At 36.3% G+C, this 26,976-nt stretch overlaps 1 long non-coding RNA gene across 1 annotated transcript; it reads left to right on the top strand.

The window, feature by feature from the left end:
- The first annotated feature begins 22,926 nt into the window (after window positions 1–22,926).
- On the top strand, window positions 22,927–23,753 carry LOC135073564 (uncharacterized). Its single transcript, XR_010257643.1, has 2 exons — window positions 22,927–23,072; window positions 23,591–23,753. It is a non-coding gene; the product is annotated as an uncharacterized LOC135073564 (long non-coding RNA).
- Window positions 23,754–26,976: the final 3,223 nt, after the last annotated feature.

Genomic DNA, 26,976 nt, shown 5'->3' with positions numbered 1-26,976 from the left:
TAGTTATGAAGTTCTAATGGCTCTAATTGAATGACTGAGAGGTTTGATGACTCTAATTAGGCTTTTATTGATGGTATACTTGGAATTGCTCTAGGGCCAATGAGGAAGTTGGAGACATTCTCATCATTTTTTTATCGAATTAGAAAATACCAGTTAACGATTCTTAAGGCGATTATCGATTACATTAGATTTAAATCGGGAAGAAAAATTATTAAAAGCTTAAGCATCAGTATGAAGCCCATACGCACTTGTAGCACAAGTAACACGATTAGCCACAATCCCCTCAGTTGTGAATTCGGAATCGCCAGTTGTAATTTTAAATTCGCATCACAGAGTGAAGTAACTAACACCAAAAAACGGCAGAGCGAAGTGATTTCGTTTCAACTGCCACGTTTTGTCACTTGTCTAGGAGGGCTAATATTAGTCTAAGGGAGGGGCGCTTAGATTACATTACAGGAAACGCACAATATAATAAAAGAAAATAATGTAAGTAGCTGAAAATTTTTGCTATTGAGCACCATGAAAATTATAAATCCCATCAAAAACAATACTTGTCAAAAAAACCAAGTCTCGCAACTCAGTTGTTCTACGGTAAAAAGTTGTGAGATCCATGTAATACCAAGTCCAGGCCAGGAAATCTTTAACGTTTTACATAAATTATTGACTTGGCCATCGCACTAAATAATTTAATTTACACGTGTTTTCATGCGATGGCCAAGTCAATATATTTATGTAAAACGTTAAAGATTTCCTGGCCTGGACTTGGTATTACATGGATCTCACAACTTTTTACCGTAGAACAACTGAGTTGCGAGACTTGGTTTTTTTGACAAGTATTGTTTTTGATGGGATCTCATTTCTTTTTGTATTTTGTAGACAGCAGTTATGTATCTAGAAAACTGGACCGAAATTGAAAAATTTTACTCGACTTGGCGGTTGCACTACCGTGCCCCCAAATATTTTAGTTTTTCCTTGATTCATACACCAAACACTACTTATATTCCAAATTTGAAGCTTCTAGGTCTGCTAGAAGTGCCTTAGAGTTTTGATGATCGGTGAGTCAGTGAGTCAGTGAGTCAGTGAGTCAGTGAGTCAGTGAGTGACAAAATTAAGTAACTTTGACCCGTTATAATTCTTAAACTACTGGTTCAAATTGAATGAAATTTTAAATATACCGTGTCTTTACAATGCCTGCATAGCTAATGAAAATTCAGCCTTCTAGTTTTATCCACAACGAAGTTACAGGCGGTCGAAAATGGCCTGAATTGCTTCGAGAAAAGGATGGTACGGCCGTGCCGCTTTTTTGCTCGACTTGGTGGGGGCACTGCCGTGCCCCCAGATAACACAATTTAGTCGATTTGTTTATTTTCACAATCGATTCAAAATGTCTATGATGACGCGACCGCAGGAACGTCACTATTCGCGCAATCCTAGCAATGAAGTACGACATTTTCTGGTGCAGATTTTATCGCCATAAATTATGAAACTTGATAGTCATGGATTTGACTGACAGCTATCCGTCAAATTCCCGCCCCGCACCCCGCACTGCACATATTTTGTTCGCGATGTCTGTTCTATACGTAGTAATATTACTTCAATCACAGACTTCAATGGACATACCTCAGTTTTTTTGTCATGTCTTAATTAGTTAAATTATATATTTTTTATATTCGAAATCTATGTATAACACCAAAATATTACCCTTTGTTTTTGTTCAGGCGTTATACAAAAACTAATACAAATTGCCTATTTATCACCAAAATTGGTAAATGTACGTACCTAAATGTCTATTACAGCTGCTATGGAATGTATCTAGGTGACCTGGAGATACGAGATCTTCCTGGACTTGTAAAAATTTTCTTACTATCCTACACGTGTTAAGAATAGCTGCTTTCTGGAGTGATATGTAAGTAAGTGGTGGCAGGTTGAGGGTATTTAATGACTGGTGTAGCTGTTTTGGTATAACGCCTGTTGTTGAAAGTACGATGGGGACAATGTTAACCTGATTAAGACGCCACATCCGCCTGATTTCATCTTTTAAGTCACAGACTTATTTAGACAGTTTTTCTGATATAGTATTCTGTAAGTTGTGGGTGTTGGGTATAGCCAATGATATTATATAAAAACTATATCATTGGGTATAGCTATATCTATTATAGTTGCTGTGTGGTTATTTTTATCTTGAAGAGTGATGTCTGGTCTATTAAAATGTGTTGTTCGGTCTGTGAGTATAGCGCGGTCGAAGTAGAGTCTTTATTGGCTGTTTTCAAGGACGGGTTCGGGCACATACTTGTAATATGGTGTAGGTTTATCTGGGATCAGTTTGTATTTGTGAGCAAGTTTTTGATGTATGATATTGGCGACTTGATCATGTCGGTGTTTGTAGTCGGTCTGTACTATTGCTTTGCATGCGCCTGTTACATGTTGGATAGTTTCTGAGCTGCTGTTGCATTTTCTGCATAAGTCTGTGGGCAGATTTGGGATCTTCATTATATGCTTCTGGTAGTTGCGGGTCTCGATGATTTGATCCTGTATTGCAATCATGAACCCTTCAGTCTCAGGGAAGAGTTCCCCACGACTAAGCCAGGCGTTCGACGCTACCTTGTCGACATTGGGTTGGCACAAGTCATGGCGATGTCTTCCGTGGAGAGATTTTCGGGTCCATTCATTAATTTTTATCTGCGCAGTGGTTTCGAGTTCATTTGTTTGGGTTGTTGCATCTTGCAGATTCAAAGGGGTCAACTTACTATCAGCTTGAACAGTTGCTTGGTGAATAACAGATGTTGCGGCCTTTTGATGAAAGTAAGAACGGAGTGTTGCGATTTGTTTATTATGGAGGTTTTGGATATCGATAATTCCTCTACCTCCTTCTTGACGCGGTAAGGTTTGTCTTTGAACACAAGCTCGCGGGTGCTGTTTCCTGTGCTTTGTGAGTGTCCTGTTTATTGTTCTTTGCATTTTGATGAGTTCTGTTTTTGACCACTTAATGATGCCGAATGAGTATGTTAGAATTGGTACAGCGAATGAGTTGATTGCCTTGGTGATGTTTCGGGAATAAAGTTGTGTTTTCATTATGGAATTGAGTCTGTGTTGAAATTGCTGTAGAAGTTTAGCCTTTGTTTCTTTATATTGTATTAGCTTAGCCTGATTATATCCGAGGTATTTGTACACTTCATTCTCTTCCAGTGAGTTAATTCGCTGTCCCGATTCCATCTGGTAAGTATGTCGTTGATTTTGTCCAGCCTTGATGGTGTTAATTTTGCATTTGTCGATCCCAAAGTCCATACAAATGTCCTTAGAGTATTGTTCTGTGAAATTAGCTAATTGGTATAAACTATCTTGTGATTGGGCATATAATTTTATGTCATCCATATACATGAGATGGTTGATTTTCATGGTTGCTGGTCTGCTTGTGCTAATGTCTGTGTATTTTAAATCGAAGCCTGTGTTTGAAGAAATTAATAGGTTAGATAACGGGTTCAAGGCTAGACAGAACCAGAGGGGGCTTAATGTATCTCCCTGAAAGATTCCGCGTCTGATGTGGATAGGATCGGTTTCAGTGTGGGCTATTTTAAGGCGCGTGGTCCATTTTTGCATTACGGTTTGTAAGAAGTTCGTCAGGGTAGGGTGGATTTTATAGATACGTAAGACTTCTATAAGCCACGTATGGGGTACAGAATCATATGCTTTTCTATAGTCTATGTACATCGAGTGGAGTTCCCTTTTTTGTTTTTGCACCTGTTGTAATATAACTGAATCAATTATTAACTGTTCTTTGCAGCCCTGGCTAAACTTCCTACAACCTTTTTGCTGTTCGGCAAGAATTTGGTTTTTATCAATGTGGTCATGTAAGTTAAGCAAGAACTTAGAATTTTGTAGAAAGTTTGGAGACATGTAATGGGTCTGTATTTAGCTGGATTAGTAGGATCAGTGAAGTCTTTGGGAATCATGTAGGTAGTTCCTGTCATAAAATAGTCGGGTATTGTTTGAGGGTCTTGGATGAATTGGTTTAGGTGGTTATGTAGGAAAGGATGCGTGTAAGTAAGTTTTTTGTACCAGAAGTTATGTATTTTATCAGAACCTGGAGCTTTCCAATTGTGGAATTTTCTTATTACATCCTGAAATATGTTTGTACGCTTTGGAGCTCACGGGTCAAGAGTGGCCCGGTCCTTTATAAGGCTTGCGTGGGGATACAGATCCAACACGTGGAGGCCGTTTTTTATTATTATTATTATAGTTGTTGTGTGACTTGGCCGTTGAAGGGTGACAAAACCAGGTGCTCCATGACACCATTGCACCAATCTGTCGCCAGAACCGCTACCCATTGACGATGGAAAATTGCCACTTGGAAAACGTTGATTCAACAATAACCAGTCAATTATAGGTTTAATAAAGCTGCGTATTTCAATAATACTTATGTATGATTATCTTAATAAAGATTGTTCAACGGCCAAGTCACACAACATTAACTATAATAATAAAGAAATTGCAGTAAGGAACCATAGACCTGGCACGACTTTGTCTAGATTTCATTACTTTTTAGAGATAAACAAGCAGCTCCATCGAGACTTGGCTATTTTTTTACAGAATGTTTTTGGTGGGATTTCATTTCTTTTTGTAGAAAGTACTTAACATTAATTATTAAAATTAGCAAGAAAATAAAGAAATAATTAATAAAAAATAATAATTTATAATACAATAATAATACGAGTAGAATAAAGTTAATCGTTCGACTATTTCTTCTTGTAAACTTGTAAGTATAAAATTATAAAAGCCAGTCTAGTCTTATCCAGAGTTTTCCTTTAATTTTATTTATACTATGCGTATTAACCCTTATTCAAATGCGAGCTGGTATACATTTTTTTTGCAAAGTTGAAGTGGATTTAGGGTAAGGGAGCATTCAAGTATTACGTAACGCAATTCGGGGGGGAGGGGGGTCTCGTAAAACGTTACGATGCGTTATAGGGGCGGGAGGGGGACTTTCTTACAAGACGTTACGTAACATTTTCTTTTTTTTTAATAAAAATTTAGGGAATTAAAACTCCCAAATTGGCAACCCTTTTCGTTTACGAAAAATAAACAAAATACGCAGGTGTTGCGGATAAAAAATCTCTTGTATTTTTTAGTACTAACGGCCGCCTGCGACTTCGTACGCGTGGATCCCGTTTTACCCTCTTCATCTATCTTACGCGGTTTAGATTTTTTCATACAAATGTTTTTTCCCGCTAACTCCCGTTCCCGTGGGAATTTTGCAATATCCTGTTGTAACTAAGCTTTAAGTTTACTAAGATACCTGCATGACAAATTTCAAGCGTCTAACTTAAGCGGTTTAGATTTTTCATGCAAAAGGATTTTCCCGCTAATTCCCGTTCCCGTGGGAATTCTTAAGTATACTATGCATACCTGCCCAGGAGTATGAAGAATAATTGTACCAAGTTTCGTTAAAATCCGTCAAGTAGTTTTTGTTTCTACATATAAGGAACATACAGACAGACAGACAAAAATTTTACTGATTGCATTTTTGACACCATTGCAGTATCGATCACTAATCACCCCCTGATAGTTATTTTGCAAATATATTTCATGTACAGAATTGACCTCTCTACAGATTTATTATAAGTATAGGAGATGATTATCGCAAAAGCAATTAAAACTATACCAAGGACAAAAACTACAACTTAACTTTTAGCGCCTTTAGGGTGAAAATGGTCACTTGATTGAGTGTTACGTAACGTTTAGAGAGGGGGGGGGGGGGGGTACAGAAAAACGTTACGGTGCGTTACAAGGGGGGGAGGGGGAGTCCAAAATCTTCAAAAATTGCGTTACGTAATACTTGAATGCTCCCTAATTGTGGGTCACTTATTTCATATTTTTTATCAAAATTTATAAAAAAATAGGGGAAGGGGTAGTTTTTTGGGTGGTAAATAATTTACCATTATCCATTCATGACTACAAATTATTAAATGTTAGTGGTAAAATAGTTACCATTGTCCGTTTTGGTTTATTTTTGGTTCTTGACTAGTGACTTCCTCTAGGTTCTACCTATATTTTATTAAATATTTTGGGAATGAAATAAATTTATTATTTTTATAAAACAATATATTTATTAATATTAGTTATTATGCTTACAATTATTAGGCTTACCTTGAGTCTGACACTAACAATTCACTAATTACGTAAAGTCAAAACGTTACGTAAACAGTTATCAAATAACTTAAAATTTCTCCAAATATTTATTTAGTTTTATTTGTTCACATACAAAAAACAACAGTTTTTTTTATACAGGGTGTTTGGCGCATCGTGTGCCAAAATGATTTGGCGGATAGAATGGGTCATTTCCTATATTTTCAGCCCCCATAACACGTTCCATGCCAGGCCGCTACTTTTATATTAATTTTTTTAATAATTTCACCAAAATACCCAAATCGCATCATTTAATTTCGATTTAAAAAAAAACTACTAGGCGTAGCTTCAAAGTAAATATTTTGTTTTGACGTGCATTGATGTAGGGTTGCATCAAATCTAAATTTACTGGCAAATATCATCTAGTTTTTTTTAAATTCAACTTTGAAGTTTTCCGAAAAGTTAAAAATGAACTGAACATTTAAGTTTACATGGCTATAAAAAAATAAATAATAGACATAGCGATCTTCGGATTTTATCAAAACTTCTCTAGTCTATCCCCATTTAAATGGTATACTAATCTTGTTTAAATAATAACAACAACTTCACAAATTCCTTAAATTAGTGCATTGACTCTACTCGAACTGATTTGCGAAATTTGTGTTTATAGCCCCTTTTTGTGTGAATAGCACGTTAAACACCTAACAGGTAAAAATTATTTATCTTATGCAATGTAAAAACCTTTTCCCTATCGTTTTTCAATGTGGATTTCTTGAATTTAAGGACGAAAATAATTATTTTGATCGTTTATTAATTATTACAAATTTTGTTCAAAATGTCCGCCTCGGCAACGTATACACTCACGACATCTTCTTCTAATTTCGACTGTTGTCGTATGCAGCCACATTTCTCTTTTTATTACTACAAAGGCGTTTTCTATTCGTTGTTGTAGTTCTTCTATTGTTTGAATCCGTTACGTACACCAGTTCTTTAGCTCGTTCCCAGACGTAAAAATCTAACGGAATTAGGTCTGGGGAACGTGCAGGCCACTGTATAGGGCCATCTCTTCCAATCCACGAGTAGATAACGCCTTCGTAGTAATAACAAGAGAAATGTGGCTGCATACGACAACAGTCAAAATTAGAAGATTTCGTGAGTGTATACGTGTTGCCGAGGCGGTCATTTTGAACAAAATTTGTAATAATTAATAAACGATCAAAATAATTATTTTCGCCTTTAATTTCAAGAAATCCACATTGAAAAACGATAGGGAAAAGGTTTTTACATTGCATAAGATAAGTATTTTTTACCTGTTAGGTGTTTAATTAAGTGCTATTAACACAAAAAGGGGCTATAAACACAAATTTCGCAAATCAGTCCGAGTAGAGTCAATGCACTAATTTAAGGAATTTGTGAAGTTATTGTTATTATTTAAACAAGATTAGTATACCGTTTGAATGGGGATAAACTAGAGAAGTTTTGATAAAATCCGAAGATCGCTATCTCTTTCATTTATTTTTTATAGCCATGTAAACTTAAATGTTCAGTCCATTTTTAACTTGTCGGAAAACTTCAAAGCTGATTTTAAAAAAAACTAGATGATATTTGCCAGTAAATTTAGATTTGATGCAACTCTACATCAATGCACATCAAAACAAAATATTTACTTTGAGGCTACGCCTAGTAGTTTTTTTTTAAATCGAAATTAAATGATGCGATTTGGGTATTTTGGTGAAATTACTAAAAAAATTAATATAAAAGTAGCCGCCTGGCATGGAACGTGTTATGGGGGCTGAAAATATAGGAAATGACCCATTCTATCCGCCAAATCATTTTGGCACACGATGCGCCAAACACCCTGTATATCAACGAACTTTTGTCAAGATGGGATCGGACAATGGTAAACTATTTACCACTTCTTTAAAATGTCTAAATTATATGAATAAATCAATTGCAGACGCTGCCTATAAGTGAGATTATACAATAAATCTTATAGTTTAGGAATTTGAATCGAAAAAACACTTATCAGAATTTTCGTTGAACAAAGTTTCAAAAATACCAAAAATGCGCGCTAAAAACATGAAATTTTTCACACCAAAACCGTTTGGTTGACTTTGACATTACCTGACAGTGACAAATGACGTTGAAAAGTAGTAATATGGCATAGATAAGTTAAAAAATATATTTAAAAATATAAATAAGTGACCACGATATCTTTAAGTATTACCATATCGAAAATTAGGATCCTTTTTTAAAAGTAAACCAAGTGGTAATATATCTGTTACGGTTAATGTGATAAATTGAAAATTATTAATAATAACCGGTTATTATGAATAATTACCGACAGTCGCGGTAAAAGTGATAAATTAATCACATTTAACAGTGATTATTTAATAATTCAACCTTAGTACTAACAAATATCATAAAAGAGAACAACATCTTGTGTACGTGCTCATGTACAGCCAAACTTTTGAAAGTTTTGATATCATATATTATTATAATTTGGCATAATGAGTTTGGAATGTTTCTTGCATAATATTACTTTTCCATGATGCCTATAACATAATGTTTTGATTTAAAGTGAAAAATAGGTTAAGGTGCGGCGGGGGTGGCCCTTGGGCCACCCCTAAGCCGCCTATTTAGTTTTATACACACATAAATGACCTCATATTAATCACATTTACCAAATCATGCGGTGATTATTCATAATAACCGGCGATTATTCATAATTTTCACATTTATCACTTTGACCGTAACATATCTACCTTTATTTGAATAAGGGTTAAAAGCAGAAGGGGAGGCATTCGCCCAGCAGTGGGACGCTATAGGCTAGATTAAATTAGAAGATGTGTCCCAGCCACTACGCTAGATTTTTGCAATGACAGTCGATTTTTTTATGTAGGGTGCATCGTTGAACAGTGAACCGGCCTTTTTTCTAAATGCTCTAATTAGCTGGAAAATAAAGCTAAAATTGTCGTTATGGCAATATCAGTCAGGTAATTTAATAAGGTTTCTAATTTTTAGGCTATAATTTGCCTCAGCAATAAAACGGAAACTTAAATTAAGTTTTAAATAAAAAAAACGACTTCAAAAAACCTACAACTAAAACGTAGAAAAATAATTACTAATTACCTACTTATTTATTAGGACGAATTATTAATATTTATGTAGGTATACCATGATTGATACTTCTGGAGTCGGTGCCAAGATTATGAAACATGTAAAGTTTGCCTGCACCGACTCCAAAAGTATCAATCATGGTATACCTACATAAATATTAATAATTCGTCCTAATAAATAAGTAGGTAATTAGTAATTATTTTTCTACGTTTTAGTTGTAGGTTTTTTGAAGTCGGTTTTTTTTTTTTATAAAATTTTACTTATTTCTTGCTTTTTAGTTAACTAATTATTACCTTGATGTTACCACTGAAGGTAGGCAGTACACTGAGACCAAAAAAAATTGGTTCATAATCGGCGGAGATATTGCGTATAAAAAAGTTCATCCCCAATTTTCCACCCTTGGGGGTGAAATATTTTCTTCAAATTCGCATGAAACCACCCTTTTGATAATACCTATTCAACAAAAAAATAATCGTTCAAATTGGTTTATAATCGGCGGAGATATTGCGTATAAAAAAGTTCATCCCCAATTTTCCACCCTTGGGGGTTGTTTTTTTTATTGTTAAATTTAAATGGGACCACCCTTGAGGTATTACCTATACGCCGAAAAAAGATTTGTTCAAATCGGTTCATAATTGGCGGAGTTATCGCGTAACAAACATAGAAAAAAAAAAAAAAAAAAAAAAAAAAACGGGTCAAATTGAGAACCTCCTCCTTTTTTGAAGTCGGTTGATGAAATTTGGCTCACTGTGTACTACGGGTAGTTTTCACTGAACCACCCACATTTCAACAGTGAACCATGTAGTTCATTACGAGTAAAAATTATAATTTTGGAAAATAAACAACATAATTTTAGATAATCAGCTTTTATTTTTACAACACAAAAATCAAATGAAAATAAAAATGCTCATTTCAACAAACAGTCTTCATTTAAAAATCACAGAAACCAAAAATAACAACGAAACTCACACAAAACAGGAATACAGGAATTATAATTCTTAGTTCAGGCACGTATGTACTTTTACCTATTATAGTTTAATATTAGCCTATTGTTAAAAACTGTCAATAAGTTATCCAATAAAGAATTTATTTATTTATTTATTTATTTTATTTATTTAAAACCCAAATTAAAAGAAAAATGCTTCTTTTAACAAAAATAACTAAACATTGTCTAATAAAGTCTTCAAGTAATCAATGATCAACCTTTTTGGTGGTAAACCAATGATATTAAAGAACTATAGATATGTTACGTTCATAGAAATTACGATTTGAATCCGTGCCGAGCTATTCCAAATTGCACACATTGACAAATGTAACTGATAAGTGAAATAAAAGATACGAAATAGCACGCAAATGAAAGAGATAGCTATAGTTTTAACGATTCTGCACTAACTAATCTATGTCCGCAGCGCACGCATCCTTATCGCTCTAATGTCAAAACAAGATCGCTTTCTCTTTCTTAACTTGAACATGGCGCATGGCGTCTTGATTGTTTGCATAAATAATTGAAAATATAAATACTAAATAATTTTGCATAATCACATGTGGTAAGAGATCCCTTGTATTTTGTTTACTTTAGAGTCATAATTGGTACACTTTCGAAACACACACGATGGCATTTTTTATTTATTTTGGTAAGAACAGGAACTTACGGTGTCGTACGCACGCGATTGCGCACGACGCAGGCCACACGAAGACTAAACACAAGACGTCCCAATTGGGACGTATTTGAGTATTCACAGCGCGAGCGCTTATAACATATCTGCTTTTGTTTTTATATAATATCATTGTGGTAAACAAAAAGTCTTCATTTAAAAAATCACAGAAAACAAAAATATCACAAGACACAATTGAGAATGTTACTAGGTATGCAAAATCACTTGAAACCTATGTTACAGTTAAGCTTTTACATTTACAAATACATTAGTTTTTATTTCATTCAAAAATACCCAGTAGTTATGATTTTATAGGCATTCAAAGTTCGCTTAAATATTGAGTCCCGCCGACGGTCACGTGACCCCGTGTGACGTACATTCACAGCATCCGCTCACTAGAAAACGGATATAAACATACTTAAATATTTTTTTTTTTGTAAATACAAACTTATTATACATATTAACACCCAGACCCATCACAGAAATTAAAATTGAACCAAACCCAAACTTGATGCGATTGTGTCGTTTTATTGCGAATTACCTTCCAGCTCCATCATTAGACCCCGATTACTATATAGAATTAAAATACTCATCAATACAAAACGAACGAGCCCAAACTCGATGCATTTAAGTCGTTTTATTATAGAGTTCCTATGGCCACCTTCCAGCTCCATCATCAGATCAGCTCCATGTCATCATAATATTGCATGGTCATCCAAATCACGTGTGTTTGCGAAATTTCAGCTTAATCGGTTGCCTGGAAGTGGGTCTTAATTCAGTTTGCAAGATTCCACCCATACAAATATGAGCCAGTCGTTGTAATATGACGTCACGCGCATAAAATGGCGGGCCGGCCGCCGCCCGCACTTTTAAAATTCAATATCTTGGAAACTAATTGACGTATCGAAATAATTCTTTCACGTGTATTTTTTATTTTTAACAGAGAATACAGAAAGCTAAAAAACAAAATTAGTGAACATTCTTCATTGAAAAGAAAAATCCTTCTTTAAACAAAAATAACTGAAAATTGCCTCTTAAAGCAAAGGCTTTACCTAAAGAGGTAATTAATCAACCGTTTGGTGGTTAAATAAAAAACAGTCAACCGGTTCACTGTGTACTTTGAAAACCTGGTTCACTGTTCAAAACATACACTATTCAACTTATGAGTCCACAAACAATAAGAAGTACGCGGAATGGTCATCACGGAATGTGCTCATTAAACAGATAAAACTACAATAATTTAGATACCAAATAGATTTCGTACTTAATATAAATAGCAAAATATACAAAAATCGTGAGGCTTCTCTGAAAAAACTATCTTTTTTCGTGGAGAAATAAAGAATTCGCAGCCACACGTCACACCTTAGCCACAGTCGCCGGCGCACTACGGGAGAGGGGAAGGGCGTCCACGAGACACGTACGTAGTGACTCGTTCGGTGGAACTGGCAACGTCATACTTTTTGAAATATGGCGGTGGTTCAGCGTATCTGGTTGGTTCACTGTTCGACTACCCACCCTACCAATAGTAGAAGGGAGCATTACCACATCTCTAATACAGCTGAGACCAGCTGAGGGTTCTTCATCAGATACTTCAGACCTTCCATTTTTGACATCACATGAAGCGGCCCACCAAGTAGAATATTTTTTGTAAAGGCGGTATGTCAATCTCTAATAGTTTGGTTGGGCTCTTGTGTTTTCTAATCAGGGTCACCAGGTACTCCAGATCTTCGATTATCCTAGTTTTTATAGTTTTCCCTTTATGTGGCCATTTAACCCTAACTCTGTACCAAATTTCAGCTCTCTGAGTTTATGGGAAGTACTAGTTCTATTTTGATGATCATCAGTGAGTGAGTGGTGTCATAAATGCGAAACTTTGCTTTCGCTTAACTTCGGAACTAAATGACCTACAGACTTGAAATTTTGGATTTTAAGTATGTGATTATAGCTTACTAAATGACGAAAATTTGTGCGTTCTGGTCTTATCCAGAGGTTCTCAAATAGGGGCCTAAAAATGCGGCGAAATGGTTCCAGTAAAGGATGGTACGGCAGTGTTTGCTTCGCGCTCGACTTGACGGGGGCACTGCCGAGCCCCCAGATCGATATTATTTTAAGTATTCACTTATTCCGATTACTGATTAATTTTAAATAAAAAATATACGATACTTTGTTTAGTTTTCCAGCGATAACTTCGAAAATATTGGAGACTAGCTTTCCGCCCGCGGCTTCGCCCGCGTGGAATTTTGTCTGTCACAGAAAAACTATATAGCGCGCGTCCCTGTTTCAAAAACCGGGATAAAAACTATCCTATGTTCTTTCCCGGGACTCAAACTATCTCTATGCCAAATTTCATCAAAATCGGTTGCGAGGTTTAAGCGGGAAAGCGTAACAGACAGACAGACAGACAGAGTTACTTTCGCATTTATAATATTAGTTGGGATAACGTAAAATTATTTTTCTACTTTTAGTGTACACTTTTTCGGAGTCAGTTTAATTTTTAGTCGGTTTTATTTAAACGAAATTATTTTACTTTTTTATGCAATTATGCTTACCTACGTATTGTTCCATTGCTTATTTTCCTATATAAGTAAATAAAATAAAAGAAATTAAAAATGATGGATATGGCGGAGTAGCCATATTTATCAACAAATCTGTCTCAATCCCTAATCATAGTAACGAATTTTCTATTATAGCAATAAATATTTATAATTTTTGTTTAGTGTCTATGTACATACCTCACCCCTCTTCTTCTATTTTAAGGGGGCGTCCATAAATTACGTGAGACAATTTTGGCTATTTTTCAACCCCCCCGCCCCCCTTGGTGAGATTTGGTGAGATTTTGCCTGACCCCCTCCCCCACCCCCTAATTTATCTAAAAGACAATGCCGGAAATTGGCGTCTTTTTTTTTTCGCGCGGCCATCGACCAAACCTTGTTTTTTGATTACAAAATCCTAACTATCCTAATCCTAATCCTAACTTCCTAATCCTAACTAATATTATAAATGCGAAAGTAACTCTGTCTGTCTGTCTGTCTGTCTGTCTGTCTGTCTGTCTGTTACGCTTTCCCGCTTAAACCTCGCAACCGATTTTGATGAAATTTGGCATAGAGATAGTTTGAGTCCCGGGAAAGAACATAGGATAGTTTTTATCCCGGTTTTTGAAACAGGGACGCGCGCGATAAAGTTTTTCTGTGACAGACAAAATTCCACGCGGGCGAAGCCGCGGGCGGAAAGCTAGTAGTGTAATAAACCAAACTTACTATGACATGTCGGCCATTCTCAGATTAGCTAGTTTTTACGTGTCCGGGCTGTTAAATCCTTAAAAATGACAAATTAGAGACATGCAAGTATTTTTATATGTTACTTAACAACCCTATCCAGTTGTGCATAAAATCATAGGCCTCTATTTTAAGTATAAGTGGCTAAATTAATTTCATGAACCTCTGTTCTATAATTACCGTGACGCGTCCGCACACCGACTTAATGTTAAAAGTTGACTGTAATTTTCATGTCGTACAGATTTGATTTACTCCATTCAACATTTTAAAGAGTTTATAAGATTGTCTTATGCTCGGCAAAATATCTATTCAATAGAACCATTCTGGAAATAATTATAATTAAAAAACCGCTTATCCGAGCTAAAGTCCTAATTACCGTTACGTTTTCTGTTCGTGGTCATACTAGCCTAAATAATGGTATTTGACACATCATTACCGCGTGCGGCGCTAGCCCTTAGTTAGTGCCTTGACCTGTTAGTAAGTGGATGTCTATTGCTTTGGCGTAACCGTCGATAAATTGCGTAAGAGTATAATTACCATATCTTTGGTTTTAATTTTTTCTAATTACCATGTCCTTATTTTTATACTAGATTTATAAAGTTAGATCCACGTTGTTAGTTTAAATAGAAACATTACTTTGGCCTCCGTACATTGTAGTAAGACAGTATTTGCATACCCTGCAGATTTTGGAAATTTTGAAGAAAATCTATCGTTTTATAATTTCCATGTACTAATTACCATATATTTATAATCACCGTTGTATGAAATTATTACCTACAAATTGCACTCACGATTGAATAAGTATGATGATAAAATATGAAAAAATACCTAGACTTTCGCATAACATCTTTACGGACTTTTCTTCCAGTCTGATATCAAAATTTTGAAAAGCTTTCATTAGAGTTACCTCGAAATAGATTCGATTTCATGATGAATGTTCAGCTTCAGTTGCTGCATGGTTGTTGGATTATAGAGTATATTTTAACTCTTAAGGTAACCCCACAAAAAGAAGTTAGCTGGGGTGAAATCGGGGCTTCCTGATGGCCAGGAGATGTCACCCCTGCGTGAAACATGTCTCGTACCAGATATTTATTTTTACTATTAATATCATCGATATTAGCATGTTTAATCATTAATTAATATTTATATGTATAATACCATTAAAATCGATCCATATTACCTTCGCCCTAAGAAGAGGAGATTGTCCAACAGTAACACTTACCTGGCGTGAACACATTAAGAACAAAGGGGAACAAATTAATGAACAGATAATGGGCCTTTTCAAGGCGAGAGTGTATAGGCACTTTGTACCATCCTAGACTGCATCCTACCTGCCTTGTTATGTATAGAAAAAACTTCGTGATATGCAATGGATACTGGGCAGAAGAAGCTTGGAGAACAAACTATTTACAAATGCATCCTAAGACCCATGTAGACAAATTATGGCATCGACCCAGCCTGGCAAACGTAGAAATACTTTAACGTTTTCAAAATAAAGTATTAAGAATCTTGAGCTGTGCACCTTGGTTTACAAAGTCCACTGAAGTGATATCAAACGTCAAAGAGGAAATCTATTTGCTGTATCCCTTCTAAATTCTGAGAACTCTACATTCAGGCTCAGTAGAAAGCGAATAGCATCAATCTGAAAATGTATTGTAAAAGAATCGAGGTGACAAATCATGGGATGTGCAGAGCTGGTGGAACTGTCATTATTACAAATTCAATCCAATCTGATAATGGCTGATAGCTGATCGCAGATAGATTAAAAAGAGGAAAAAAACACTAATATCATTAATTAATTTTTCGATAAATATGCATGCATATCCGAAAAGAAAAATTTGTGAGACCATTTGAGATCCATTATCTCCATCCATCGTTTGTACCCCATATAAAGCAAATATGATGATGATTCAGATTCTTATTCAGCTAAATGCTCTCATTTGAAATGTGACACGTAGCCCCTTTTTGCTGAAACTAAGTGTTCCTGTTATAGCCTCGATTCTTGCAGTATACAGAAAATATCTTGATTCAATAAATAATAGAAATTAGTGTTTTTCTTTTCAAAAAGGGTTATTAGGAATATCTACAGCGTTTTTTATGACGCTATATTTGTGAACAAATTTATCAATGCAAGATATTGTTTTTTTTTTGTTATTTTACATCTCTTTTCTAATTACCGTTAGATTAAGTATTAGCCTTATCTAATTACCGTGACCATAAAATTTTTGGGTCTCATTTACGCGGAAACCGCTTTGAATAATTTGACGCCTTTACTATTGTTAAATTCGTACTTTTCAGGTGTTTTATATTTAAATGCGTTTAAGTCAATTAAGCCAAATTTCAAAAATGATATGGTAATTAGGCTGAGAACGCCTAATCGTGAGAATGACCGATGTATACCCCTCTAAACTCAGTCTGAACTGAGTTACGAGCATTAGAAGTTTGATGATTTTACATACTAGATTTTCTTTTTGCCCGCAAGTTTTGTAAGAAATTGCAAGAAAATAGTGACATTGTATGTGAAAACAAACAATACCATCCATTAAAGGCTCCAGACATCAGTATGCAGCAGAATCAGCGCAATAAAAAAAATAGCGCAAAATGGCAATGCCAGATTTTGTATGGAAGGTGGCGTCTTTTTTTTTTCGCGCGGCCATCGACCAAACTTTGTTTTTTGATTACAAAATAGTGTAATAAATCAAACTTACTATGACATGTATACCTCTAAACTCAGTCTGAACTGAGTTACGAGCGTTAGAAGTTTGATGATTTTACATACTAGATTTGCTTTTTGCGCGCAAGTTTTGTAAGAAATTGCAACAAAATATTGCGCTATTTTTTTATTGCGCTGATTCTACTCCACACTGATGTCTGGAGCCTTTAATGGATGGTATTGTTTGTTTACACATACAATGTCACTATTTTGTTACAATTTCTTACAAAACTTGCGCGCAAAAAGCAAATCTAGTATGTAAATCATCAAACTTCTAATGCTCGTAACTCAGTTCAGACTGAGTTTAGAGGTATACATGTCGTAGTAAGTTTGGTTTATTACACTATTTTGTATCTAAAAAACATGGTTTGGTCGATGGCCGCGCGAAAAAAAAAAGACGCCAATTTCCGGCATTGTCTTTTTGTTGCAATTTCTTACAAAACTTGCGCGGAAAAAGCAAATCTAGTATGAAAATCATCAAACTTCTAATGCTCGTAACTCAGTTCAGGCTGAGTTTAGAGGTATACATGCCATAGTAAGTTTGGTTTATTACACTATTTTGTAATCAAAAAACAAAGTTTGGTCGATGGCCGCGCGAAAAAAAAAAGACGCCACCTTCCATACAAAATCTGGCATTGCCATTTAATAGTTTTGGAGTTATTTAACTGAGAAAGTTTTTTTTTGTGTGCTTAGTGCGAGTTTACATTTACCGTTGTCGCTTACGAGTGCATCAAAAAGATATAAAGTTTAAGATTTTAGTTCTTGAAAGTATCTGCTAGGGACGTTGTACAATTCATCATACCTACATTAATTAATGCATGTCATTTTTTACGCAGTCGCTAGCGGATAACGATCGATATAAGTTGCACTAAGCCCACTGATTACGAATAGATCCAGAAAAACACGTGTAGTGAAGTGACAGCGGTTAGTACTAGGGTCTCATTGTTTTTTTTTTTACAGAAGTACCTATACAGGGTGTTAGGTAAATGGGTCTATGAGCCGACACTAGCCCATTGTTAACATGGTCATATAAATGGTATGGTGAAGTCAGAAAATTGATATCTTCATTTTAATTATTTTATTTTTCATACAAATCGGATTTTATAAAATTTATTTTGTATGGAAATTAAAAAAATTAAAATGATGATATCAAATTTCTGACTTCACCATACCATTTATATGCCCATGTTAACATGGGCTAGTGTCGGCTCATATACCCATTTACCTAACAGGGTGTATAGTCTATTTTGATTAAAAAAAAACCTGTTTTATAACTTTCTTAATTTCGTTATTTATTCTGCATTTTAGTATTCACACATGCAGACGGGAGCATTGTTAGTTTTATTTGTTTAGACGGTACAGAATAAAATATCATTATCATCATAGAAAATATAATTTTTTAGGGTCCCGTAGTCCTGACAAGGAACCCTTATAGTTTCGATATGTCTGTCTGTCCAAGGTTTTGCTTGCAAAATATTGGCACTAGAGAGCTGTAATTTTGTGGAAGTATGTATATTAATCACGCCGACAAAACGGTAGAATAAAATTTAAAAAAAAAAACATTTTTTTAGGGTAGCACCCCTACATGTAAAGTGGGGATGAATTTTTTTTCATCTTCTACGTAGGTACACCATCGTGTAGGATATCGTTGGATGACTTGGGGGTTTCAAAGACAATTTTTCGATTTAGAGATCCGTTTGCAAACTATTAAAGTTTAAAGTGCCAATTTTTGTTCGAGCAGGGCGTCCCTCTAAAAACTAGACTATTGGCTTGAAAAATCTGGGAAAATTCATAATAATACAGCTTTTTATGAACTTTCAAGAAAACTATAACGGTTAGGGTAGGTCAGTTAGTTTAAGAGTAATAGTCATTTAACTCATGTATTATAAAATTTCATATCTGATAAAAAATCCTTAGAAGAAAATATTAAAAACGACTTTAGATGAAGTAATTGCTTGCTTCTGAAATATATTTTGTTAACGACGGACAACTAGGGAACCCTACACTGCGCGTGGCACGACACGCACTTGGCCAATTTTTTTACTTAAGATTTAAACCTAGTTTTCTGGCAAACTCTATTTCTCTATTTCTTGCGGAAAAAATTACGTGATATTTCCTGAGACCCCCCCTCTCCCCCACGTGAGATTTAGTGAGGTTTTTGTTGACCCCCTCCCCCCCCCCCCCCTAAAAGTCTCACGTAATTTATGGACGCCCCCTAAGTGAAATTGATCAATTAATCTCAACTCTCCCTAAACCTCTGATCATCTTAGGAGATTTTAACTGTCATCATCGTGCATGGGGCAGTTCTATTTCAAATAACTATGGTGAAATGTTTTTAGATATAATTGACACTCATAACTTATGTAGGTACATTAAATGGATCCATATTGGCTCACCTAAAGTTATTTACCCGAAATTGTTCTTCCTAACGATTTTAAATCCGAATGATCACTCTTCCTAAAATTTTTCATCCTAAAGTTTTCATTCATTCTATTTGTAGTGCTACTGACGATGTTCATAACACTCATGTTTCCGAAAATTTTAATTAATAATATCATTAATGTAAATATATATTTAAACTCCTACTGTTTTTTATCATAACACTTTTATCCCTAAACATAAATACCATAATATTTTCACTCATACCACATAATAATAATAAGTACTAATCCTAAATTCTTTAGAATTTTCCATCGATGTAAACAAACACTTGTGCACACAATTACACTATAATACTCACGTTTTCTTAATATCATACACATTATTTCACAAGCTCATGAAACCAACTTTATTCTCATGATGAAACAAATATGAAATCTAACATTGAAAACAAAATATTTTAACAAAATATTCGGATGGTGAAAATTTGTGCTTCATGTTAAAATGTCAAATCGACATTTGACGTTTAAATTTAGGTCCTATCTCTGGAAAATCTGTAAGTCATAGACAATATTCATAGATAATAATCTGTAAATTTTATCGAGTTTATTTCAAGTATTCAATTATTTCAATTACCAGTTACTTTGATAATATTAATTTAAAATAAAATATAAACGAGGTTATATTCAACAATGTATTTTTTCTTCATTGAATGCAACAACACACTTCACTTTGTGAAGAAGTCTTTAATTCAGCTTTATTATACAGACGAGTGTCACATAAAAAGGCCTTTCGACCACTTTTCGACTGGTTTACGATTTTATTGTGCACTTTGTCTAGACCCACAGTATAATTTAAATGATATTTCCTAATAAAAAAGGGAAAATTTAATTTTCTTTGATTAAGAAGATCCTATTTTGACGATCACATTACTGATCTCAACATCAATCAGAAGAGGGATTGATCTTAATAATTATACAAACGATCTTTAAAAATCTAATAATCGTCTGTTGCAGTCCGTAAATGACATTTACAGAATGAGGATCAGTACTGTTGTAGAAAATTCAATAAAACTAGTATCTACGTTAATCTTTAAGACATAAGAAAGATATATCTTTTTGAATTATCCAAATCGGACCATTACTTACGAAGATATTAAGTAATAAACATAGGCCGTTTTTGCCGCTAAAAGTCAACGTACGCAAGGCCGCGTGACGTCACTATATCCGAATCGAGCGCAGCCGGCGTACTATTGGGATGGAAAATATTTTTTTCCGGCTAAACTATCAGTTTTAGAAAAAAACTTTTAATAACATTTATTCTTCAAAATAAAGTAACCTATCGACCAGTAATTTTTAAAAATAAAAATTGTGAAAAATAAGTATTGCTATGTCCAAAAACCACATTTTCATAGGATTCGATGCAATGCGGAGACGCGGTTGGGGTGAGTGTAACTTAATGATTGTTTGTATTGAACATAATAATACATAATATGATGCTAATACCCAGTTTCTGGCCTGTGGGGGGGGGGGGGGGGGATAAGTCATACCCAGCTTATAGCCTGGGGGGAGGGGCAAGCCTTACCCAGCTTCTGGCCTTGGTGGTAGGGGGGAGAGGCAAGTCATACCCAGTTTCTGGCCTGGGGGGGGGGGGTGTAAGTAATACCCAGCTTCCGGCCGAGGGAGAGTCATACCTAGCTTATGCTTATGGACTGGGGGAAGGGGCTAGCCTTACCCAGCTTCTGGCTTGGGGAGGGGGTCAAGTCATAACCAGTTTCTATGGGCTGGGGGGAGGGGCTAGCCTTACCCAGCTTATGGCCTGGGGGAGGGGGGGGGGGGGGGTCAAGTCATACCCAGTTTCTGGCATTTCTGGCATGGGGGGGGGTGTCATACCCAGCTTCTGGCCGAAGGGGAGTCATATCCAGCTTATGCTTATGGCCTGGGGTTAGGGGCAAGCCTTACCTAGCTTCTGGCCTTGGGGGGGGGGGGGGGGGAGTGTAAATCATACCCAACTTCTGGCCGAGGGGGAAGTCATGCCCAGCTTATGACCTGGGGAGAGGAGAGGGGCGGGGTAGTCATACCCAGCTTCTAGGCTAAGATTAAATAGATTTCCAGCACGGAGCGGCTGTCCTTTCCTGCAGCAGCTGGCCCGCCCATGGGAACGGCGAATAGATAGGTAGGTGCGTAGGTTTAACTCAGAAATACTACTAAATAACAGGTAGGTATTGCGTGTACATCGAAATTATTTTCATAGCAATGTCTTGTAGCCTAGGCAGAGTGTATCTGCCTCAGCTATACCTTATTGTTAGAAGTAAATAAATTAATACTTATACATTTTTATATTTTACTTGGAAGAAGATATGATTCTAACAACACTTATGAACACTTTATTTGAATAAATCGCCAAATATACCACCGCGGAAACCCCAATCGCGTCTCTGCGTGCCATTGAATCGTATGAGCGTATGGATTTTTTGCGTTATTTTTCACAATTTCTATTTTTTAAAATTACCTATCGATAGCTTACTTTATTCTGATGAATAAATGTCATTACAAGTTTTTCTCTAAAACTGATAATTTGGCTAGAAAAAAATATTTTCTATCCACGCAGTACGCCGGCAGCGTTCGGATCGGATATAATGACGTCATCGTCCCCGCGCCGGGCGGTCAGTGAACTTTTTTAGTAATTTGGCCATAACTTCGTCAATTTTTGTCGTAGAACAAAAATTTTTGCAGTGTGTATTAAGGATTTCTTAGCCCTATAAATCTGCATTCACAGCTAAAAATCGAAATGATCCTCATTGCGATTAACGAGAGATTTTGTCGCATCACTAGTAGATCAACTGACATAGACTAAAAATTTGTCAATGTCAGTTGGCCATATTTGTTTACATTTAGGGAAATTTCTAAAGAACTAAGGTATACGTACAGAAGGTTTTCTTCGCGAAGGTAACGTAAGGTCACAGTTCTAACCTAACCTAAACCACAACCTAAACCAATAATTTTATGAATAGGACCGATTCGTTTCTGGAACTTGACTGAATGACTGGAGCGGGACTCTGGCTTCGCTTGCTCGACTCGTGCGTTGTGGTCACAGTTCTAACCTAACCTAAACCAATAATTATGAATAGGACCGATTCGTTTCTGGAACTTGACTGAATGACTGGGGCGGGACTCTGGCTTCGCTTGCTCGACTCGTGCGTTGTGGTCACAGTTCTAACCTAACCTAAACCAATAATGATGAATAGGACCGATTCGTTTCTGGAACTTGACTGAATGACTGGAGCGGGACTCTGGCTTCGCTTGCTCGACTCGTGCGTTGTGGTCACAGTTCTAACCTAACCTAAACCAATAATTATGAATAGGACCGATTCGTTTCTGGAACTTGACTGAATGACTGGGGCGGGACTCTGGCTTCGCTTGCTCGACTCGTGCGTTGTGGTCACAGTTCTAACCTAACCTAAACCAATAATTATGAATAGGACCGATTCGTTTCTGGAACTTGACTGAATGACTGGAGCGTCACTCTGGTTTCGCTTGCTCGGCTCGTGCGTTATGGTCGCAGTTCTAACTTAAGTTAAACCTCAGAATACGGAACAAACCAGAAACCGTCAACGGGCGTAAATGTGTATTCATATAAAGTACTCCAAATCGCACTTTAAAGCAATCAGTCAATGGCCGGCGCGCGCATTGTTTACATATCCGTCAGATTGACACTTTATAATTAAATTATGCCGTCTTGTGCCGTTCCAACATGTAAGAATGCTACTGGAATTACGAAGAAAGTGCATGGGATCATGTTTTATCCGTAAGTAGCACATTTCCAATTCATTTTAATTAAATAATAATTTTCAAAAAAAATCACGGTTGTATTTTGTAAGTGTTGCCACAGGTCAACGGAATATTTTACCCTACTTTTTTATATTGAATTACATTTGTCTACTTATAAAAAATTCACGCGTTAATTTTGTTAGCGTTACCACAGAATAATGGAATATTTTCCCCATCCTTTTTGTTTTAATTAGTTTTTAGTGTAATTTCATCCATGACATGACAACCTGATTAATTAAATTATAAGTGCCACTTGTGGTCTAAACTGAATAAATATTTTTGATTTTGATTTGATTTCAATATATTGAATTAATTTATAATATTACTCCCTAATAATGAGGAGATAATAAATTACTATCGTGAATTTCATACTTTCCCATTTATTCAAAAGTAAGGCATTGGTATCAACAGATCAGCAGCAGCAATATTTGTATATTTAATAATAATTTTAAGTAATTAATTATTGCTTACATACTTACTCTGATTTTTTTTCAGGATACACAGCCAGAGTTGCCTCGCAATCAAATTTAAGTATTGGTGATGTTTTTGATTTGGATTCTGTTTTTCACTCCAAGAAAAGTTAAACTAAAAGCACTACTGCGCCGTAAACAAATGTTTTGTTGTCGATATGTTTACATAATAAAGAACCTTAAGTTTCTTTTTTGTTTTACTTGGCATTCTAAAATTTATATTCGACTTTTGTAATTGACTTTTAAATAACATATTATACCTACATAAAATATAGTACATATATTACACTATTTAATAGAAATAAATAATCATCTTACACTTAGTTACTTCGGAGTAAAAATTAAATTCATAGGTAGGTAGGTACTATCTATGCCTATGGCCAGTCATGTCGTCTCGTTCTATCGCAAAGAATCACCATTTGATAAGAGCGAGAGCAAAAACGGAAATGGATAGTTAACACTGGCCGTGTGTACTTATTTCACTTACTTATTTTTTACTTGTTTAACATCTCTTTAAAAAATTACATAATTTTACCCCAAAAATGGGGGTGTCACACGGCGCTAGTAACACTAAAGGGGGTAGAGGGGCGCGGGAGGGGAAGTATTTTGGACACAAGTTGCCGCGTAGAAATGTTATCGAACACTCCTTCTGGTTTGTTCTGTATTCTGAGCAACTGTCATAAATTTCGTCATCTAGACATTATGTCAAAATTAAATTGGGTCCGTAAGGAAAAAGTTTTTACTCGGTGTTTGAAAAAAGGTTTACATACTTATAAGTCTACTAGGAAGTCGTACCTTCCTCATTTCGGTGTCTCTATCTCGAATCGGCCGGAAAAATTGCGCGCTGTCGACGTCCCTTGTGCTCCTTCCAGTCTTAATTCTCCTCCATTATCTGGCCCAGGTCTGCTATCTTCGCACGATGATTTAATTTTCCGAGTTCGAGAGGATAGAGATTCCTGTTCAATTGCCATCAGAAAGGTTAAGATTGGATCCCAGGGCAAGGACGCACGACACTTTTTATGCCGCGATCTTTCCTATTTACCAATTCGATCATCTTTAGTGCTGCATGAGGTGCAAAAGCGAGCGCATTTAAAAGGCATTTGGGTCTCGATTATTCCGGAAGCACCCGCTCTTGTGCCTTCTGAGCTCAAGTTTGTAGTAGTATTATGTAGATAGAAGTAATCTTCAGCAAAACGTACGAGCTTTTGGTTTTACCGGTATCCCATACCTGATCAGTAGGATTTCACTGTTTCTTTTTTGAATATTTGGTTACTAAGGTCAACCAACACATTATCCCACTTCCAATTTCGTGTATTTGTTATGGATCAGTACACTCGTTTTCATTAATATTAGAAGTAAGTATTGTTATTTTTTTGTTTCATTTAGAAAGACATTAATTTATTAGTCTTCATTTTTAGTTCTCACTTTTTGTTGGAAGTCGTAGAGGTTTCGCCATTAGCAACTTCCATTTGTATATTATCGGTATTTAAACCATTATTTTCCATTATCTCATCTATAATATTTTTTTGTGTACGGATCCGTTCCGTTTCAGCCAATGGCTGCATTTTTTCGTTTCAATAACCGCGCATCAGTTCATCAGGTGCTTGTAAGGTAGAGCTAATGTGTGTAAACCTTGCACGCTCCTGGCATTTTCGACTGTGCTATCCTAAGTTTATATTTATTTTTTTACTTTAACTTTGGTTACCCTAGGCGTTTAATTTGTCCTACACCATTGCTAAGTAAAATTTCGACGTGTGGTTCTGATTTAATACCAAGATGGTTATTGTGGTTCTCGGTAGTATCTAACTGCTTTTGAAAATTGGATGGACCCTTCTGTCGTCTTGAGTGGAAGTCTTGGGTGGAACGCATCGAGCTAGTGGATTGCTGACGTGTCATTATCACCAACGCCTTGCTCACGGCATACCAATATGGTCGTTGATGAGACTTTGGATACTGAAGCTCCATCGGATTTACGGCTCGCCATCTTCAATTTCGTCGTATCCAGAAAGGGACCGCTCGTAGCCAGTTGAAGCCAATGGTAGCCGCTGCAGCGTTGACACTGAAATGGTTGGAGAATACGGCGCCTTCAAGTCGAGCATCACATATCTACAGCTCTGCCTCTCCGGGCGCGCCTATCTCTGCGTGCCCAGGTAGAGCTGCCGCAGGTTTCCCTCTCCGGGCGCGCCTATCTCTGTGTGCCCAGGTAGACCTGCTTCTTCAAGTGTACCCGATTTGCAATCTGGAGCTGCCACCGGGGATGCGCCTACCTCTGTGCATCCCGGCCGTTCCTTATCTAAGGTTGCTGCGCCTCTTCCTTCAACTCTGCTGGACGCTGCTTTATTTACGGTTGCCACGCCTCTTCCTTTCTGCACGACGCCTCATCTGTTCACCTGACTGCAAGACTCCACCTGACTGCAAGACTCCCCCTGACCCGAAGCCAGCACATTTAGAACCACTGAACCACCACGTCACGTCACAAAGTTAAATGAACTTTTAACTCTTTTGGTAGCCCACCTTAAGGCCGGTCGTATCAATCTCTCCCGCTTTCTCTCTCTTTTCTTGATATTCATATTCTATCATTGTTGAGAGAGAGGGAGAGATGTTACGAACGGCCTCTTTTGATAGCGTTTATGGTTTATACTTTTTATATTTTTCTATATGTCACTTGTCTTCTTTCTGGCTCTTCTATCCCTGTATCCTGTATCTTCTTTTATTCCTCTTTTTATTATATCGATTTCCCTTCCTTGAGCCTGAGTATCATTTTTACTCCTTTTTATCCCAATTCTTAACACATTCAAAATACCCTGTAATTTCCACACGCGGGCCGCGCGAATGCAGGAGCTCAGTCTTTCACTAGCGTTCGCACGGGGAGGTTGTGTCGCACATCGGCACGCTCCGCTTCTTTGTTTTTCTATAAAGAATTTATAGCGCAGATGGTACACTCGGTACTCATAGTAGTTCGGCGGCTGAATGAAAGTGATCTAAGTACTTACTACGTCATTTTAAATATGTATAGGTAGGGGAGAGGGGGGCATAGTGGAAGGGGTGGGCAAAGCGAAAAATTTGATTTTACCAACACTCTTTCACCCAACGGCACTCATGCTTCACGTAAGCCAAGCACAGGGCCGCCCAAGGTCATTGACCAAAATCAGTCGGGCTAGCGCCACCGAGCAGGCTACATGACTGCGCGATGTAGATCGAGTGAGTTTCTTACGAAATTCAAGGATTTTGGAGACTGGATATTATCGTGAAAAGTGAGTAGTGATGGTACTTTTATTATTTAAATCTAATATCTGTTTATCATAGATTCCTTTGACATTTTGTAGATTAAACAAATTTTAATACTTTCTTAGTTATCAATTGAAAACTGTAATTATTATCAAAAAGGCAAAGTGGAAAAAATTACAAGGG

The sequence above is a fragment of the Ostrinia nubilalis genome, chromosome 7 (assembly GCF_963855985.1).
Source record: "Ostrinia nubilalis chromosome 7, ilOstNubi1.1, whole genome shotgun sequence".
NCBI lineage: Eukaryota > Metazoa > Arthropoda > Insecta > Lepidoptera > Crambidae > Ostrinia > Ostrinia nubilalis.
This window is presented reverse-complemented; position numbering and strand designations above follow the sequence as displayed.